This window comes from Palaemon carinicauda, chromosome 23 (genome assembly GCF_036898095.1).
Source record: "Palaemon carinicauda isolate YSFRI2023 chromosome 23, ASM3689809v2, whole genome shotgun sequence".
Classification (NCBI taxonomy): Eukaryota; Metazoa; Arthropoda; class Malacostraca; order Decapoda; family Palaemonidae; genus Palaemon; species Palaemon carinicauda.
This window is the reverse complement of record NC_090747.1, coordinates 102,015,481-102,029,921: the sequence shown is the minus strand read 5'-3', so window position 1 is coordinate 102,029,921 and position 14,441 is coordinate 102,015,481. Positions and strand designations below refer to the sequence as shown.

Below are 14,441 nucleotides of genomic sequence, written 5' to 3'. Positions count from 1 at the left end.
AGGTCTCTCTCTTTTCCGATTAGTAGGTTTTGAGCTACCAGGTTTTTGCACCTTCCCCAATACAGGTGCACCTGGTAACTTAGTGTCAGGTGGCATCTCCATCAAATCAGGCAAGGACATGGCCTGGGAGAGGTTAGTACTAATGTTAGTAATGGGGGACGAAGGCTGTACAGAAATGGGCAATGACCCATTTTTAATACGCTGTGGCAAAGCCTCAGAAGGCAATACGATTACTTTGTCATGCAGTACTTTATCATCAGAGGTTGTATTTCTTTTCTTAGAATTACTGGCAGTGCTAGGTGGGGTTGCTGTCTCCTGTGGTAAATTTACCTTTGATTTTAAGGCCTTTGCATAGCTGGTTGATTTATTCAACATTCTTTTTGCATGTCCCACACTTATGTGTTCTAAACTTGATTTGTTTAGGGCAGCTTCCTCCAACTTATACAGTTCGCATATCCTATCAGTTGATTTATGATTCAAATTGCAATTTGAACACCTGGCCTCAAGTGTACATTCTCCATGATAAGTTTTGGAGCAAATACCACACATTTTTCCATTTTTGCAAACTTTGGATGGGTGTCCAAATTTAAAACAATTAAAACATTGCAGGGGCTTTTGTTTGAAAGGTCGAACTTTAATCCTTTCATTTTCAATAAAAATATGGAAAGGTACATCAGCATCCTGGAAAGTAAGTATAATCATTGAAGTTCCAGGAACCTTATGCACTTTCCATACATTTAATGGACACATAGAAAGTATCTCCTCCTCTGTAAATTCGTATAGGTCCTTATTAAAGACCACTCCCCTTCCATAACTAAAATTTAGATGAGGTTTCATTTCCAATGTAATTTCATCACTGCCTGTCTGTAAGTTAGACAGTATTGCAGACTGAGTCGAAGATTTGGCATGGATGAGATAACTGTTCTTCCCAAAACGAGATATATCTCCAGGTGCTATGGTTCCTACTTTTTTTTGGATAAACTTACATATCTTAAAATAATTCCCTATTATCCCTTTAGGTTCAGCTAAGAGCCACATAGGTGGTTTGGGTTTTCTCTGTGAAGGCATGGGTACATTTCTATCTTTTTCAAACCAATCAGCAGGTTTGTACACATCCAATTCCTTTGGGACCTTATCACAAAGAGCTCCCATGATGTTCAATTCGTTAATTTTGATACTACTAATATTACTTATGGCATTAAACGCTTCATCATGACTTTCAAAAGATATCCAAGAGTCCCATTTTTCATCTCCAAGTCGCATCCGTATTTCCTTTATCAATCCATAGCACTCAAATGCTCTATATATATCATCATAATTTGTCTCTAATGGGATTTGGGAAACATGAAGGAATCGTAGTTTCCCTGTGTTACCCAAATTGCTAGATTTTTTAACATCAGTAGAGTGGTCCTTTTTAGTTCGAAGGTCGTCAACAGAGTTTTCCTTAATTTCAGTAGCAGAAGTCGTCAACAGTGCCGGGGGGGAGTCAGCAAATCCAGGGGATGGGGAGTCAGTATTTGAAGGGTCCATATTTAAGGGAGGGATTTTCAGGTTTTTTGTTGTTTTGTTGGGGTACCTGCTTGAGAATTATAAGAAAGTATCATACGTTGGAAAGGAAATTTGCATTCGCCACTATCGGCACAATGAGAGTATATTTCCCCGATGGTCCACTCCATACCCTACCCGAAGGATAGCATCAAAACAGATATAGAGGCACAGGTGTAAGCTAAACCCGCCTGTTAGGACTGAGACCAAAGTAATATGGAATCATCCTCCCCATATCTGTAATGATGGGCTTCCGGCCAAAAGCCAAGAGTCCCACCTCAAGGATTGGATCCCCCTGGATTCCGATGACCCAAACCTTGAGAGTAGTTCCGCCAAAAAGGTCCAAACCATCTTTGGGATGGCTGAGATCATCCAATACTCTCATATATAGCTTTGAATGCGAATACCTCCCAACCGTGATCCCTTCTCCCATTCATCTAAGCAGGCAGTAATAACGAATGTGGAAATATCCACGCCATTTAAATAAAATAGAAAAAAAATAGATAAAAAAATAAATGAACAAATAAAATAAATAAATATATATATATGCATACATCTACATATATATATATAACTAAGAAAAATAATAATCATAGAGATAGGACAGCAAGATGAAAGAAAGGAAATTTGATAAAATTAGGAGAAGGTCGAAGTAATATTAAGCAGAAGAAAAAGATGAAAGAGAGAAATTTAGATTCGAACTGGGGGAGCAATTTCCCGAAGTTCGAGAGCCCTCTTGCCCGTCACCAAGATTCAGCACGGGAATGAAATGCCGTGCTGAAGCTCAATGACTTCATCAAGGCATTCTCTCATTAAGAGGGCTTTATAGAAGAATACAAGTCAAATTCAACCAGGTGACAATATGAATCGTCTTGGAAGAAGTGGGTTTCGTTCATGAAAACAAAGAAACCGACAGAAATATGAATAGATTTCTGTCTCCTCCTTCATCCACCTACACGAACAAGGCCTGGCTTCCACCATAATAACTGCGTGTTAACCGGCTTTGACTAGACCTCTTCTTTACGCCTTTCAGATGGACCTTTCAGGTAAAATCTTCAATAAGATAACGAAAGCATGTGCTAGACTCAAACCAGTAACCCCTCCCAAGCCCATATCGGGGTCATTGGACGAAGTCTTGCACTACGCTTCAAACATGAACAATGAGGATTGCACCCTAAAGGATCTAACACAGAAAGTGATATTTCTGTTTGCTATAGCCTCAGAGGTCCCCTTTTTTGTTTTGTTTTATTTGTTGATGTCGGCTACCCCCAAAATTGGGGGAAGTGCCTTGGTATATGTATGTATGTATGTATAGCCTCAGGGGCTAGAGTTAGTGAAATAGTGGCCTTATCCAGGAATGAAGGCCATATTCAGTTCACAGAAGTGGGAGAACTGAACCTTTTCCCTGATCCTACCTTTCTCGCCAAAAACCAGCTGCCCACCAAAAGGTGGGGTCCTTGGAGAATCTGCCCTCTGAAGGAAGATGTCTCTCTCTATGTCCAGTAGAATGTCTTAAGGTCTATCGTCGAAGAACCTCAGACTTCAAGGAGGGACAGCTCTTCTGAGGCAAAACCTCAGGATCAAACTTACCCCTAAAACAATTGAGGGCAAAACTCACTCACTTTAATCGCAGAGCGGATCCTGACAGTACACCCGCAGGTCACGATCCAAGAAAAGTTGCTTCTTCGTTAAACTTCTTTCAACACATGGACTTTGATAGGCTCCGCTCATATACGGGTTGGAAATCCTCCAGTTCTATAAACATTATGTGAAGCAAGTGCACGAGATAAAACACTTCGTATTGGCGGCAGGTAGTCTCATAAAACCTGTCGTACTAAAATTAATTTCACATTATTGAGTGGCATTTTGACAAATGAATTAATATATGAATATTCTTCCCTTACAGGTTAAAAATATATATATAACCAGGATGTTCATATATGCAGCTAGATTCCTTCTCACGATACATTACTATCATTTTGTTTTGGTTATGAAAATAAAAACAAAATGTATCTGCGTCTTTATCCTCAGAATCACAAAAAAATATTCCAGAGCCTTTCTATTTTCCTTAAATAGATACCTTGTTAGTATGATTTCCAAAGAACAACTAGGTAATCTCGAAAGAAGTTCCCTCGTGTTCCTACGGAAATGCAAACTTTGAATCCTTATAGTCGAAGTCGACAATTTCCCTGCAGGGGGCAGGAAGCCCCAAGTTAGTTCCAAACTTAGCGGATATGACAAATAACAGTAATGTCATATATATAAAGGTCTAGGAGACCATATAAGGAACTCATTCAAAGTAAAGGCACTTGTACAAACCCACAGATATAGTACTTTCAAAATAAAAGAAAAAAAACTAATTAATGAAACGACCCCACCCGAAACTACTCTATCTACGGCTATTCCTGCTTAAATGCAACAAGGAATGAAGGGCCGCAGTAGTACAGGGAGGGGGTCCACTCTTCCCCCTCAAAGAGTTAAATCTATTCAAGGTGAAGAGTGCTGTGTCTCTTATCAAAAAATACATCCCCTGATATTATGCGATATCCTTAAAGATATATTAAGGATACTCGCGCCAGGAGTTAGAATTCTGGAGACCTATGGTTAATTCTCTGGGAGTATCACTGTAGCAAATATCCCATAAAAAGCTACCTAAAGGAACCTTCCATCAGGACGACATGGCTATCTCACCCAAAAATACATTTTTCGCTTTGCTCAAAATCCATTATTCAAGCTTAGCTGTTATCCATTCCCCTATGTAAAAGAAAATGGCTTGTATCTGTGTAGGAGCAAATCTACAAAACATTTGTGCACAGCTGGAGACAAGGAAATAGTCTAGCCATAATCAGTCAACCAACCTCAACTTGTGCAAGGCATAATCCTATCAACTAACCTCAACTTGTGCAAGCCATGATCCTGTCAACTAATCTAAACTTGTGCAAGCCATGAGCATGTCAACTAACCTCAACTTGTGCAAGCCATGATCCTGTCAACTAATCTAAACTTGTGCAAGCCATGAGCATGTCAACTAACCTCAACTTGTGCAAGCCATGATCCTGTCAACTAATCTAAACTTGTGCAAGCCATGAGCATGTCAACTAACCTCAACTTGTGCAAGCCATGATCCTGTCAACTAATCTAAACTTGTGCAAGCCATGAGCCTGTCACCTAGCCTCAATTCGAGCAAAAAAATACTACCTAATTGTCAGATATGATGTGATGTTTTTCAACACAAAACTGCTTCAGTCAAGTACAAAGCTTTTAACAGGAATGGTAATAAAATGAACAACATACACAACAAAATAACTGCTACGAAGACCATGTCACACGACCGAAAAAAAGATTCTCTGAGTAGTAGAGTAAACTTACTATAAAAAGATCTTGCTCCTTTGCCAAGAGAAAAAATCTCAATACTGTACATGCCTAATGTCAAAAGACTACCAACATGGAGAATTTTAAATTAAAATTCATACACTGCTGTATGATTACCTTAAGAAAAATACTTACATTCTACAGAAGCACATCCAATGGAATACAGTAACTAAATTGCACTCATTACACTTGGCCGATATCCAGAAAACAGATCTTAATGCAATTTTTATTCTAAATCAGTCCCTTGCCATCACAGTTCCTGAAAAAAAATTATAAGGTAAACTTGGTGCCACTTTTATACGCAGTACTGTATTTAAATACTACTCAATATTGAATAAGTCTAACCAAGAAATATTGTTTGATTAAATATGCTTTCAAAAAAGCTAGCAGTTTCCATATTTAAATTTATCTTATTTCAAATATCACTTTAATAAATAATTCTTACTTTAGGTGACCAACAATTTGAAATTTCAATACTGAATCAGAGTTTGGTTTATATAAATATAGAACAGTACCTTATTCTGCTGTTTTACACACCCTACTTCTTTTCTGGCAACTCATACTACTCAACTCTCTTTTTTCTTTGTTTAATAAAGTACTGTAATATACATCAATAATATTTTATACAGACTTTCTTACCAACAGCAATCAAATGAAGTTACACAACAGCCCCCACAAATCAACTCTTCCCATTAAATACCCTTCACCATAGCTTCTTATGCTCCCTATCCCTCCTTTGAGGAGTCTATAAAGACCAATAACTCTGGAGGAGGTTCTCAACAGAGATAAGTAGAGAAGTGGATTGGTGGTAGCTATCCAGTATCTCTTCAGACACCACATAACAGACCTCTGGTGGGAATGCCCATGTGGAACGAGCTTCTCCAAGGATGAGAGGTGTCAAAGAAGTTATTGCCACTGGCAAGCAGTTGTTGGCATGACATTAAAGGTCGCGCTACTCTTCCAAGTCTGCTGATGAGATTACCTGATGTTAAGACTCTCGCTACTAAGATGTATACACTACCAGCATTCCCAAGTACTACATCCTCTACTTAGATGGGAGACTGGTTTTCTCTAGGTTTACCAAGATCCTCAGATTGTCCCCAAATGAGAGAAGTTCAGCCAATGTTGAAGCAGCAGTTTTCAGGACAGCATCCACCAATCATCTAGGTACCTCAGTAGATGTATGCCCTTGGTATGCACCCAGGTTGAAACTAGCATAACCATGCAAGTGAACAATGGGGGGAGATTGACAGTCTGAAGTACAAGACTTTGAACTGAAAATCCTTTCTCCCAAGGATGAAGTGGAAGAACTTCCTTGAATACCAATGGTATTAGAAGGTATGAATCTCTAAAGTCTAGAGAGAGCATCCTGATGGCCACTCGTACAGCGCTCAGTCTACATTCTGAACACACTCTGTAGAACATACTTGCTCAAGGGGGAGAAGTTTATGAGAGACTGTTAGAGGATAAGCAGTGGTTTTGTGCTCATGAGCAAGGGACTGTGGCACCTGTGGCCATTGGCTCTTCTCACAGTATCCTTAACAGAGAAGGGAGCAGCACTCTCAGTCCAGGTATAAAAAGTGTGAGGGGGTGTCCAAGCTCCTCCAACTCCTGCTAGCATAGAGTTACCTTCTCCACTTGAAACAGGACACTTTAAAAGCCTGGAGAGCCGTCCAATATGACCTGTAATGCTCCCTTTTCTAACAGTTTGTCCACCACTGGTTGGAGGGCAAAATATTCTCCGACTTTGGATGATATGACAATAACATCATCGGAGTCTGAGTGAGGGGAGCTTAAGAGCCAATGCACGGATTAGGGTATCCGTCCTGAAAAGTCATTTACTATCCGTTTCTTGGCTCTTAGAATTGCCACCTTCCCCAATGGCCTGATGGCATCCCCCTACTGTGAGCAGTCATAACCAAGAAAATAACACGAGGAATGAGGATCAACGCTACCTGAGCTCACGGAGGCGGCGCAATTTTGGCCAACCACCCTGGGGCAGGACCACATGCCGGCACATTTTTTAATTCAACAAACAGCAAACAAAGAGAGAAAAGATTAAAGTAACCAAATTGTAAGACCAAGAGTACAATATGTCCATAGTGCTTGGAGGCTGAAGACAAAGTGACAACTTGGTATACTGGTAAGAGGGTGGGGTGGAAATTTCCTGCCACTAACTACCAACACCTTACAAATTTTAACAGCAGTTTCCAGCTTTGCTGAATTCGCACTCCTATTAAATAGTGAGGTTTGTATGCGTGTAATTGCACCCACAAATGTAGCAGTATGAAACATAACCTTACCCAATAAGTAAACTGCCTCCAAGATATTTCATTCCAGAACAAAAATGTACTCATTACCCAACTGTTACCTAAACCCTTCTTTTAATAAACATGAGAATACTCTTCTACAGCAAAGTCACAGTGGTGTAGATAACAAATAATCTTTAATTTCCAGAAATAAGCTCCAAAAGTGGTGCACACACCCACTGGGACTGCTCCTTTGATAAAACCTGTTACCCACCTAAAAATTCAAGATGATAGCCATTTTTCACAAGTACTCAATTGAATACACAGAAATTTTGCCTTTTGCAATAAAATCACTAAGACTTGTCCTATCTGAATAATCTTGGTGTCAAATATATTTTTCAGTATTTAGAATTAAAATTTGGAACTATGTACCAACTCGCTAAATTCCTTGTATCATAACATCAGTCCTCTTGTCGGGAGTTTCGAATTGATCACTCGAAAGTCCTGCCATTTAACTCCACAAACGTTGCGTTAAATTGAGGTAAGATTGGAAGATCTCGCGGGCGTTTCTGTGCATGAGTGTTGTCCAGTACATGACGGTATTGTGGCATAAAATTCAACCACCTGGTGGGGAAGGAGCGGGTGTCAGAGAGACAAAGTATTTATTATTTACGAATTACAAAAATGACATTATACTGTTTCACCACAATGAAAATATCTATGTATAAGTTTAGAGCCAAGGACACACTAGTTCGTTGGATTACGGCGAATTATGGCCTTCAGCCGAAGTATTAAGTTTACCCTTTGATCTGAAGTAAGACTTTGATTGTTTCTCTGTCTTGTGGTCGAAAAGAAGCTTTATCAAACCCCTTATTGAATAAATAACGTAAGAGTTCCCTCGCATCCCCAAAGGACACTTTAGTTAGCGCGGAAGATCGTAGTTTTCCTCGGAGCTGTCCAGCACGACGCTCGATCTTCTCTGCCTTAACCTCCAACACAGTAAGTTTTGCTATTGTTCGTCTCTCTGTCTCTGCTCCAAGCCACGTGATACCAGGTCGGTTCCTTTTTTCTGAGTACGTACTGTATTGTATGCGAGTTATATCGGTCTGTAAAATCGTCATCCCTGGGACTGGGGATTGGTTTTATGCATTAAAATATGCCTGTGGACCTTGGTAGGTGATTTACCAAGGAACTTTCATTGTAATTGTGAAAATTTAGTCTTTTTTGGTCCAACGTGGACTTTGTGCTTCATGAGCACATGTTGCAGTGTTATTGTGTGTTATTTCTCTATCAAATGGTTATTTTTGTAATAAATTTAAAAATTGTAATCATATTTTATTGAATCCTGAATAGTTTTGGAAAGCAAACCTCTTCAAGGTCTTGTCATCGGCCCATTCCATCGGGCCTAGAATCAATCATTTCAATAAGTCGGAGAAAATTCACGACATTTGGTCCTTCGAACCGGATGACAAATGCTTTCCAGAGCTTGAAAGGAAGTCAGTAAGGTATGACCTTTAGGGTAACCCTAATAGTAGAGAGAGGGAGAGACTGAAGAAAGCCCTCAGTGTCCCGATGTGCGACTGACCGCGTGTGCCTCTAGTTTTTTGTGCTCCCATCTTCGTAACTTATACCTAATTCTGTTCCTAATTTGCCAAACCCTCCCGAAATAGAGTAAAGTCAGTCAAAATGGCGGTGGCCACGATCATACACATCGAGGCATCGATGGGCCTCATAGTAGACTTACTGGTTGAAACGCAACGTGCGTTAGTTGAGACCTACTCTGAATCCGTGTACCAGAATCTGGTCACGCAATTGCAAGAGGAGGTAAGACAGCTAAGAGAGCTGTACAAGAATCAATCTGGTAAACTAGAACCTGGGTTATAAGCCCGAATCAGGCACACGTTCACGTTAGGAGAAGCTACGCGAGCTTCTACCCTTCTGTATAATCGAATTGACAGAGTGACAGTCACTCCGACGGGGAATGTTTCCCTCCCCAGATTGAAACCGCTGCCTCTCCCCACATTTGAAGGGGAAGTGCAGGAATATGCTTCATATCAAGAGCTCTTTACGATACATGTGGATCGAAGAGTAGATTTGGATGATGTATCTAAATTCACATATCTGTTGGGGACTTCAGGCAGGGATCTGCTTAGGATCGTAAAATCCCTAAGTGTAACCGCCGCAAACTATAGGATAGCATTGGATCTCTTAGACAAACAATATGGTAATGTCCATCTGCACAGAAAGTTGGCTAATATCTTTGTACCCTCATTAGATCCTGTAGAGCTGAAAAGGTTCCGTTTTGAATTAACAATTATACTTGAGCAGATCAAGAGGCTAAGTAGTAATGATATAGGCCATGGTATGGTCATGAGCCTCATTAATCAAAAGTTGTCAGAAGGGAAGCTCTACAGGAAAGTAGTTGAGCATCTGAGAAAGTGTGACTATACGCTAGATGAATTCTTCGACGCGATCGATTTCATTATTAGAATGCTCGAGGACGATGCCTTGCAACGAGGAGATAAACTTGAACCTGACAAGAGAGTAGACGTCAGTGTTAGAGCAAAGTCGAAACCCGTTCAGAATAATTCTTGTCCCTTTTGAAACGAACGGCACCCGCCTCACGGATGCCGCCAAGTAACTGACGTGGCTGCCAGACGTCGCATTTTACTAAAGAAGGGCCTGTGTTTCAATTGCACTAAGTCTGGTCATCGAAGTGATAAGTGTCCTGTCCCTAACTCTTGTAAGAATTGTAATGGCAACCACCACACAGCCATTTGTGATACAGTAATTATAATGTGGAAAAACGACCGCAATCAGTTCCCTCCACTTCAGCCCCAAGTAATAGTAGTAGTCAGTCTACAACTTCCCGCCCCGTAGTAAATGCGACGCCTCAACAGCACGAAACTGCCCCCCGTCCATCTAAAGATAAAGTGAAATCCAAACAGTGCAAAAGTGCAAAGATCGCACAGATGTCCGACGTGGACCTCCCATGTACAATCTTGCCAACGGCTATGGCCGAAATCAATCATAAGCAAGGTAGCAAGCAAGTCCGCTTATTTCTCGATACGGGAAGCCAAAAGAGCTTCATATCTGCGAAAACCGCGAGACAATTAGGCCTACCGGTGGTAAGAAGGGTAGCATTGAACATAGCTCCGTTTGGCTCCGCAGAAATAAGCGGACAATATGATGTCGTAAGCTGTAGGGTAGAGATGGGAAAAAGAATAGTACGAATGAAGCTGGTGGCACACGAGAACGTTGACGTCCCAATACATAACGCTGATTATGTACAAGTCAGACAGCATCTGTTGAGTAAGGGAGTCACGTTGGCCGATCCAGAGAATAAGTCCGATGAGTTGAAAAATGTCCACATTTTAGTAAGGGCCGATTATTTTAGCTACTTCATCATAGGCATCGAGAAGGTCGATGGGATAAATCTTTTCATGACCCATAATGGTATGTCGCCATATGGGAAAGTGCCGCAGTGGCTATAGGAAGGAAAAAAGATCGAACATGTGAAAACGCTCAGAGTCTGTAGAATTGCGAGTGAACCAAACCAGTTTGACGTAGATGAGTGGTGGCGTTTGGACCGCGTTGGCATCGCCCCATCAGAGCAATATACTGTTCGCGAAGCGGAAGCCATGCGAAAGGTGTCGCAAAGTGTCGTAAAGAAGCCTGAGGGATATCAGGTTAGCCTACCATTCGGGTCAGATGCTAGGCCAGATACGAACCATCGAAACGCTGTAGCTCAGTTAGAATCATTGCAAACTAAGTTCAGGAAGGACAGGGAATATTTTGATCAGTATCAGGGAGTGATAAATAATTATCTAGAATCAGGCTTTATATCAGAAGTAAAGGAACCCAAGATAGAAGGGTATTATATGCCACATTTTGGAATTAAGAAAGATAGCCACAAGACCCCCCTCAGAATCGTGTTTAATGCCTCAGCAAAATCTAAAGGTCATAAATCGTTGAATGAATGCCTCCTACCTGGCCCCAATCTAGTAGAATTAGCATATCATTTGCTTATAAGGTTCAGATTGAACGAATGTGCTATGCTAGCCGACATCAGCAAGGCCTTCCACCGTGTCTTGTTAGATCCCCGTGATGCCAAATACACACGATTTCTGTGGCGCGAGGTAGCAGGTCGAGCACTCACCTTCGCCTTTAGAGTCGTGGTGTTCGCCATCACGGCGAGTCTGTTTTTGTTGCAACAAGTTTTAAATTGTCATTTCAAAAGGGAAGGTAGGCCAGATTTGGCAAAGTCCTTTTACGTAGATAATTATCTTAGTACTTTCGAGGATGTAGAGAGCATGAGGCAGGAGCATGAATCTGTCAATAAGATCTTAAAAGGGGCTGGTATGCCTTTAGAAGGGGGGGCGTCCAATAACTTAGCCTTCGATAGCGAGAAGCAGTGGAGTGAGCCGGTGAATGTGAACGTACTTGGGCTGCGATGGGCCCGAGACATCGATCAATTGTGTGTGAAAGAGAGTAAGAGAATCAGTGAATTGGGGGAGGGATGGGTACCTAAAAAGCGTAGGGTACTTTCCATGTTGGTCTCCATTTATGATCCTCTAGGCTTGATAAGCCCATTATTTGTTCGAGGAAAGCTTTTCCTCCAACAACTATGGGAGGATAACGTAGGTTGGGATGACGTGTTAAAGAGAGAGAAAGCTAGAGAAGCAAGTGAGTTGTTGTGTGAATTGAAAGCGGTGAGCAACATCACATTTCCAAGAGCGGTAGGCAGGAAAGGTTTAGAGCTCCATGTATTCACCGATGCCAGCAGCAAGGCATATGGCGCAGTAGCATATACAGTACTAGGAACAATTGCAATCAGGTAAGCCTACTCACTAGTAAAATGAGGATCACTCCAAAGGAGATGAACAAGTTGACAATTCCCAAGCTAGAACTATTAGCATTGTTGTTAGGCTGCAGATTAGCCAGGACACTCAAAGGGCTGATAGAGCCACGAGAGAGAGTCATGTGGACCGACAGTAAGGTCACGTTGGCATGGGTAGCATCTCCCGATGCCAAAGATAATAAAAATGTTTTCATATCTAACAGAGTGGCGGAGATTGTTTTTCTTCATCAGGTTTGCCGTTTCAGTCTAAGCCATGTCCCAAGCAAACAGAATCCTGCTGATGTCCTGTCCAGAGGAGCAACGACGCAACAACTGCTAAATAACCCTCTTTGGCGGAATGGTCCAGAGTTCCTAAGGACCACGGGAGAGCCTGTTCCTTACAAGGACGACGATCCAACCAATGAAAGAACCGTAGTGGCGGCGGTACAAGAAATGAGGGAGGAAATAAGACCTGTTCCACCAGGAGAGATATGGGAAATTCTACAGAGGGAAGTAGAGTTCCGATTCTTGTTAAGAGTTGCTAGGATAATCCAAAAATTTACCAGATTAAAACGGCATCCGTTCAGTATTGTTGTCCAATTAGAGTAAAAATATTATTTGCCTACAGTCTATGCTTACTTGGAGGGTGGAGTCGGACCCCCTCGTGAAGTTACTAATTTTGTCAGACAATTAAATCTAGTGTTAGATAATAAATTAATTTGCACTAGGGGACGAGTGTCCCAAGTAGAGGAAATTAAACATTTAATTCTTTTGCCAGCTAAAGGGCACTTAGTTAGGGCTTATCTAAGATATTTGCAGAGTTTGTATTTACATTGTGGTGTGAATACACTAATGGGTATCTTCCAACAGAAATGCTGGTCGCCCGGCCTATGTTCCATTGCGAGGCGAACCGTGTGGCAGTGTCCAGAATGCGTGCTAGCCTTCCAGCCCCTGTTGAGACAGCCACCACCACCCCCCCTACCGAAGGAAAGGATCAACCTAACGAAACCCTTTACAGCAGTCGGAGAGGACCACACAGAGGCCATACAGACTGAAACGCGGCCAGGCTACATACAGTACTGATCGTGACTTGCATGGCCAGCAGGGCCGTGTACCTCGATTTCTGCCCCTCCCTGGAAGCGGAAGAATTTGTATTAGCCTTACGTCGCTTTTGTGCTACCCACGGTGCTCCGTCTTTCATCACATCTGATAATCATCAAACGTTCAAGACTGCCAGCAACCTCCTTCAGGGACTTTATGAAGAGGATGAAGTCCAGCAGTTCCTGAGGAAAACTGGAATCGAATGGCGTTTTCAGATGCCCCGTGCACCTTGGAAAGGTGGGTTCTTCGAGCGCCTAATAGGAGTGACAAAACGTGTCCTCCAGATAGCCCTCGGGAAGAAGTACCTGCCGGACGCCCACGTACTAACATTAGTGAAGGAGGCCGAGGCGGTGGTTAATAACAGGCCTCTAATGTACAGTGGTGACAAGTGCAAGGATGAGGTCCTCACCCCCTCTCATTTAGTGAGAGGAAGCCCAATCAACCTCATGGCACCGATCTTGCCAGACAACCACCTCAATGCGACCTTCACCTCCCGGAGGCTCCAAGATCATTATCTGAAGCTGACAGACTCTTTGAAAGCCTTCCGAGAGAGGTGGAGAAACGAGTATTTGAGTGCCCTGAGAGCCAGACACGACTGTCGATCTGGGGAACCTTCCAAGCTGCACCCCGGAGACGTCGTGCTGGTCAAGCAAGAAAATAAAAAAAGGGCTACGTGGCCCCTTGGACGTGTCGTGGAGACATATCCTGACGACGATGGAGTCGTGCGTTCAGCCAAGGTGTTGTTCGAGGGTGTTGAGTCGCTGCGAACTGTCAGCCACCTGATTCCCCTGGAGATTGCCCCCTCTGATGACGATGGTGGTGTTGGAGAAGACGATGGCGACGTCGAAATCGAGGGTGCGTACAGTTTAACAGCAGGACTGCCAGGGATTGTTGAGACGTCTGGGGACAACCAGGAGATGGTTCAGGCTACGACATCTCGACAACCAGCCACAGAGGTCTTAGGTAGTGACGCAAATAGTGATAACAATACGGTAAGTGAGATGAGTGAAAGTGACGCAGAATCAGAGACAACGGGCGCACAAGGATGTTCCGCACGCCCATTGAGAAAGGCTGCTGTGAAGCAGCGAGATTTGAAGGAACGATTACTCCAAAACGAGGACATTAAAGGAAAATGGGAGAGTCCCTTCTGGTAGGTAGGGAGGGTGGAAAGAAGTAAGTGTAGGTGAGTTTGAATCCACAGAGGTTGGAAGTGCGTCGGGTGTGGAGTACGGGGATGGGAGGGTCTCTCTCGTACATACAAATCGAGCGTTGTACAGAACCAGCCCCCCCCCCCCTCCTGTTTCCCCTAGAGTAATTGCCAAGGTGCGGCAGTG

General features: G+C 42.5%; 1 long non-coding RNA gene across 4 annotated transcripts in view; it reads right to left on the bottom strand.

Moving 5' to 3' along the window:
• The window catches only part of LOC137617313 (uncharacterized), a 113,286-nt gene that overhangs the window by 26,538 nt on the left and 72,307 nt on the right, over nt 1-14,441 (bottom strand). For all 4 annotated transcript variants that reach the window (XR_011039608.1, XR_011039607.1, XR_011039610.1 and 1 more), the window contains one exon: nt 5,053-5,176. This is a non-coding gene — a long non-coding RNA (uncharacterized lncRNA). The remainder of the gene's footprint in view (nt 1-5,052; nt 5,177-14,441) is intronic.